The sequence below is a fragment of the Chrysochloris asiatica genome, unplaced genomic scaffold, assembly GCF_000296735.1.
Source record: "Chrysochloris asiatica unplaced genomic scaffold, ChrAsi1.0 scaffold00050, whole genome shotgun sequence".
NCBI lineage: Eukaryota > Metazoa > Chordata > Mammalia > Afrosoricida > Chrysochloridae > Chrysochloris > Chrysochloris asiatica.
In genome coordinates, this window is record NW_006408568.1 from 15,477,712 (window position 1) to 15,484,004 (window position 6,293).

The 6,293-nt window shown below is 38.4% G+C and overlaps 1 pseudogene; it reads left to right on the plus strand.

Moving 5' to 3' along the window:
* The first annotated feature begins 340 nt into the window (after window positions 1-340).
* The window catches only part of LOC102834430, a 37,762-nt pseudogene continuing 31,809 nt past the window's right edge, over window positions 341-6,293 (plus strand).

The following is a 6,293-nucleotide window of genomic DNA, read 5'->3' on the forward strand; positions in this document are numbered from 1 at the left end:
TAAAAACAAGCTGACGCAAGAGAAAGAAAACTATGAGAATCCAACTCATCCACATTGTGTTGTCATATATGGCTACTGAAGAGTCACTTTCTGACTGATCTTAACATTACGTATCTCCAAAGATCATGCTTCTTTTGTTTCTAAATGTGCTTCATATGAGTTTTATAATTTCTGTCTCTTCTGTTCCCTGATTCACAGCTATCATTTCTAACCTTTTCACCAGTCTACCACTTTATCTTTTTTAATCTGCAGTGAGGTGGAATAGCTAGTCAGAATTGTGTCTCAAGTAAAAGCCATAGTTCTCCTACGAGACTAAGGTTCTTGCATTGCACTGTAGGACATGGACTTTGAAACACCTAGTTTGGTTCCTTTATTTCCTCCCTGGTTCTCAGCTATGTTTCAGATGGTTAAAGTTGCCAAGTAAGTGAATTTCAGATAACTGATAATCAATAAATATGCATTTATAGGAATAAGTTGTCAATAAGTATGCATTACTACAGCTTCAAAAGAATAATTTATGCATAATTATAATGTTACTTAGAGTCCTGGTGTGGCACTATGGGATAGCATGATGGACTGCAAGGTCAGTGGTTTAAACCCATTAGCCACTCTTTGGAAACACTATAAAAGGTTGCTGTGAGTTGGAACTGACTCAACAGCATTTAACAACAACAGCATAATATTACTCTGTAAAAGTATAACATCTGTTAAACGTTCTCATTCTTTTATGCTTCTTGCACTGAGATCTCATACAAACAACCAAACCTTAAGAACTGAAATAATCTAGGGTTTGGTTGTTTGCATCTTCAGGGTCATGGCCTTGTAGGAGATAGCTAAATGTCTAACCCACCAACACAATGTCTAGTGCTCAGTGTATTTGCATCGAGTAAACTAATGAATGAATTTAATTGTTCTTTGGACAGTAAAGTCTGCCAATAACAGCCAGGGGATAAAACAACTAAATATGCTACAGGTGAATGAAATGATTTTACACAAAGACAATAAAATTCTCTACATTCTTCCAGTGATGGGGCTCTCCTGTCTCCTTTGCATCTGCGGTCAGTCCTCACTCAATGAAAAAATATAGAACTTTTTTTAGTTGTTTTTCCAGAGTAAAGTCTCCCAATAACAGCCAGGAGACAAAAAGCCAAATATGCTATAGGTCAATGAGGTGATTTTACATAAAGATAATGCACCATCCAAAAATTCTTTCATTGAAGGACTTGCTGTGTATTGTGGTCAGGAAATAGCCTTCAACTCTCAGCTCCTTCAGGGTTAGTCTCATCTGTAGAGAGTCCCCATTCCCAGGGTAGTCTACATATGGTGACTGAATGTGAGCTCTGTGTATAAAGGACAATCATTTCTGCCTTTGTTAGGTTGCAGTGTAGTGGAATCCCCTCTGTCCTTTCCTGCTACTCAAACTCCTTCCTTTACAGTGCTTACTTCTACTAAGCACTTATACCACAAATTCTTCTTCAGTGGAAATAAAATCAGTTATATCAGCATTGCTCAGAACAGTAAAAAGAAGAAATGGGATAGCCTCAGTTGAGTTGTTGTAGTTAGGTGCCATCGAGTCGGTACCGACTCATAGCGAACAGCAGCACAAAACACTGCCCGATCCTGGGCCAACCTCACTATCGTTGCCATGCTTAAGCCCATTGATGCTGCCACTTTGCCAGTCCATCTCACTGGGGGTCTTACACTTTTCCTCTGACCCTCCACCCCACCAAACATGATATCCTTCTCCAGTGACTGGTCCCTCCTGACAATAGATATGAAGTATGAGAGACGAAGTTTGGCCATCCTAGCCTCCAAGGAGTACTCTGGCTGCACTTCTTACAACACAGATCTGTTGGTTCTTTTGGCAGCCCATGGTACTTTCAATATTCTCCTAACTCATATTCTCCTAACTCAAAAGCATCAATTCTTCTACGGTCTTCCTTATTCACTGTCCAGCTTTCACATGCATATGAGGTGACTGAAAGTACCATGGCTTCGGTCAGGTGCACCTGAGTCTTCAAGCTGACATCTTTGTTCTTCAACATTTTAAAAAGGTCTTGTGCAGCAGATTTGCCTAATGCAGTTGTTGTTGTTGAATGTCATCAAGTTGATTCTGACCCATAGTGACCCTGTATAGGGTTTTCAAGGAGCAGCTGGTGTGCTTGAACCACCGACCTTGCAGTTCAAATGGCTTTGCAATCTGGAACATTAACCCACAGCGCCACACCAGGATTCCTAATGCAATACATCCTATGATTTCTTGACTGCTGCTTCCATGAGCGTTGATAGTTGATCCAAGAAGAATGAAGTCCTTGACAACTTCAATCTTTTCTCTGTTGAAAAGAACATTGTTTGTTGGTCCAGTGGTGAGGATTTTTGTTTTCTTTACATTGAGACATAATCCATACCGAAGGCTATGCTCTTTGATCTTTATCAGTAAATATTTTAATTCTTCTTCACTTTCAGCAAGCAAGGTTGTATCGTCTGCATATCATAGTTTGTTAATGAGTCTTCCTCCAATCCTGAGTCCTCGTTTTCCTTTGTATAACCCATCTTCTCGGAGTATAACCCAAATCCAATTGGATCAGGTGGCAACAGAAAGGTAATCATAGTTACCTGTCTCTTACAACTATGGTCCTCAGCATTTTTGTGTTCTTGACACACTTTTGAATACTAGACTTTGGGCGGGCAGCATGCTTGGAAGGATTACGTTGTAACCATGGTCATCATCTTTCATTGATCACCCTCAACATTGTATAGTTCTCTGGGTAGAATTGTCTGTTGCCAAAAATACTCTATATCAGTGGCTTTAAAAACCATGACTATGACCCACAATAAGAAAAACATTGTACATTCTCTTTCACAATATCATGAATATCCGAGGGGACTTCAAAAACTTCATGGAAAAATGCCATTATCATTTCATTCTATTCTTCCACTAACTTTTTGAAGCCCTCGCATATATGTAATATGTGTGTTGCTATTACTGCTTGCTGTCAAGTGAGATCTGACTCATACACACTTATATAGGGTTTCTGAGGAGCAGCTGGTGGGTTTCAACTTCCAGCATTGACATTTAGTACTTATCCTACAATGCCACACATGGTCCCCTCTGACTCACTAAATGGTTAGAACTCAGTGTCTGTTAAAATAACAACTCTATTTTATACTTAAAAGGCAAATTTTGTTGCATATTATGTGAACACTTCATTGGTACTCTACCCCATGTTTAGAGTTCTGGTGTGGTGCTGTAGGATAAGCATTTGACTGCTAACCACAAGGTCAGCAGCTCAAATCCACCATTCACTCCTTAGAAACCCTATACAGGATTGCTATGAATTAGAACAGTGTTTATCTTTTTTTTTTTTGACCATGACCTATAATAAAAAAAAAAAAAAAAAAAAACACTTGATATTATTATCCATTGTAACCAGATGAGCAAAAGCTTCATAAAACAATGTTGTTATTGTTAAGTGCTGAAAAATCAGTTCCAACTCATAATGACTGTGCATAGGGTTTTCTAGGAGTGGCTGACGAGTTGAACCACTAACCTTGCTGTTCAAACTGACCTTGTGGTCCAGTGCTTAGCCTACAGTGCCACACCAGGACATCATAAAAACCACCTCAAGGTCACCAGCCATTCCTCAGAAACCCTATACAAGGTTGCTATCAGTCAGAACTTTCTCAAAGTCACTTAACAACAAAACTATATGGAAAATACTGTAGATTTCCTATTTTATTTTATTTGAAGTGGTCAGAACTCACTAACTTGAATTTGTGATCCACAGCTTGAAAACAAGTCACTGTCATTGAGTCCCTATAGGCATAGAACAGAGTAGAACCACTATTTAGTGCTTCCAATAGTTTAAATCTTTACTGTACAGGCCGCCTCATCTTTCTACTGAGAATCAGCTGGTAGGTTTGAACCATCAACCTAGGAGGGCTATGCTTAACCCACTATGCCACTCCTTGTTGAAAACACCATTCTAGCATCCAAGAAAGACTTTGCTTGTTCAGTGTTCCACCTAGGAGACCCAATCATAATTGCATGCACTCTCAGTTGTAAGTAAAATTTGTTTTACGTGTTGATCAAAATGTGGTATCCTGGACATAAAGGACACATTAGGGTTGTCACAGAGAGGACAGTAGACTAAGAAAACTCCACTCAACACACATGCTAATATGGCCAACTATATCACTATCTACACACATACACATGCACAAATCTTGAGACTGGTGGTAGGTAAGTCTGGGTCGTGTACACTATTACCTGAAAATGGTCATTATAGTAGCAACATAATCTCTGCTTCCTATGGGCCCCTCAGACACCTCATTAAGAGAATGCTTATGTGAAATTACTTAGATTACATTGTTTGTAAAAAGTATATTTACCTGAACTAGCTATTTCATATCTCAGCCTTGCTACAGAGCAGCGAGAACTGGACATTTTCAGAAATGTATATTCCAGCACCCATGCATTACCACTAGATCTGTCATGACCAACAGTTTCCAAAGTGGAATGGTTTGCTTATGTCTGTTCATTGCAAGAAACTTTGATTTTCCACATTTCTATGATTGCTTTTCTCAAAAACACATTATCATCACCTGAGCCCAGTGACTGTACAAGTATAACTTATGTTATTGCCTTTCTCTTTATTGCACTTCATAGATAGTACATATTTTACCAATAGAAGTTTTGTGACCATCATGGATCAAGCAAGTATACTGGTGCTAATTTTTCAACAGCATGTGCTCACTTCATGTTTCTGTGCTACATTTTGTTAATTCTCACAATATTTCAAAATTTTCATTATGTTTTGGCACATTTAATAGACTGCAATTGTATAAAAACAACTTTTGTAAGCACTGGGAAACAGAAACATTTATGTGACCCACTTTATTGAGATATGCTCTTTACTGTAGTGGTCTGGAATCAAACCCACTATAATATCTCTGAGCTATGCCTGTACTCACCCAATTTTCCTACTGAAATCTGATAGAAGTTCAATGACAAAGACACCCTTTCAAAAGAATATTGAGCCTATATCCAATGTATGTATAACTGGGGTAAATAGATATTTACAATACCATTTGCCTTTTGATGAGGACTCAGCACAAGGAGCATCCATAGTTGATTAAGAGAGATGGTAAGATTAGGTTGCAAATCCGAGAAGATGAGAGACCTAAATTATTCTTAAAAGGAGAAGAGGGACTCTGAAAGAAGAGAGTATAGTCTGAAAGGGAATAAAAGTTGAAGACTGTTCTGAAAAGTTTGCTCATAGGAGAACTTGTGGGAGAAAAAATAATTCCAGGAAAAGATAAGGCAGACCATTTTTGAGGTAATTTTGTGAAGTTTTTCAGTGTGGGATGCTGTGTCCTTTTCTTATTATTACTCAAGTAAAATTGGTATTACATGTCTGCATTGATGGGATCGGATTTTCAGTATGGGTGAAATATGAAAAGGAACTATGTCTAGTCTCAAGGTAAGTACAAAAGAATGAAATAAGACAGAATTCCAGTTTATCCAGAATATGGAGAGGAGAGACTGGAGCTAGACAATGGATATTCCGAATATATTCTCTCATATTTCTTCTTTTTTATAAGAGATCACCTTTGAAACTTTGTGAACAAACATCTAGATATCACAACCACATTCTGGGAAAGAAGTTCAAATCCATACACCTTATCCCAGCATGCAAATAACTTCAGAGGGAAAGAAAAGGAGGCAGTTTCAAAGGATGGAGGGCTAGTGGGAAAAGAATCTGTCAGCTAAATTTATTATCTTAACTTGCATTTCGGTGAGAATATGTACATGAAGGCTCCATCTGCTGAGAAAATTCACCAGAGAATTTCAGTGACACAAAGTGATGATAGAACTCATGTTTCCATTTCCTTCCAGCTGTGGGGAGGGGAACCCACTTCTAAGAGGAAAATCAATGACCTTCCTTGGTTGCCTGGTGAACTAGTTCTAATTTTCTAAGAGCTGAGGATAAAAATCACACCTCCAAGCACTAAGCTTTGGAGCACACACCTGTGCATTAAATGGCATCCTAGATGGGTTATTAGAGCTCTGTTCAATTCCCACTGCTACCATTGAGTGACTAAATGTTCTCGACAAAATCACTTCCTTTCCTACTGTCACACTTTCTCCAATCTTAACACCCAGAAGATAATCTCTTTTCGTCTTTTCTCAAAAAAAAAAAAAAAAAAGAAGAAGAAGAAGAAGAAAAAGGCAGGTCTTTTCTTTAAGGTTAACCCTTACACAACTTCCTAGATAACCAGTTGCTGTCATA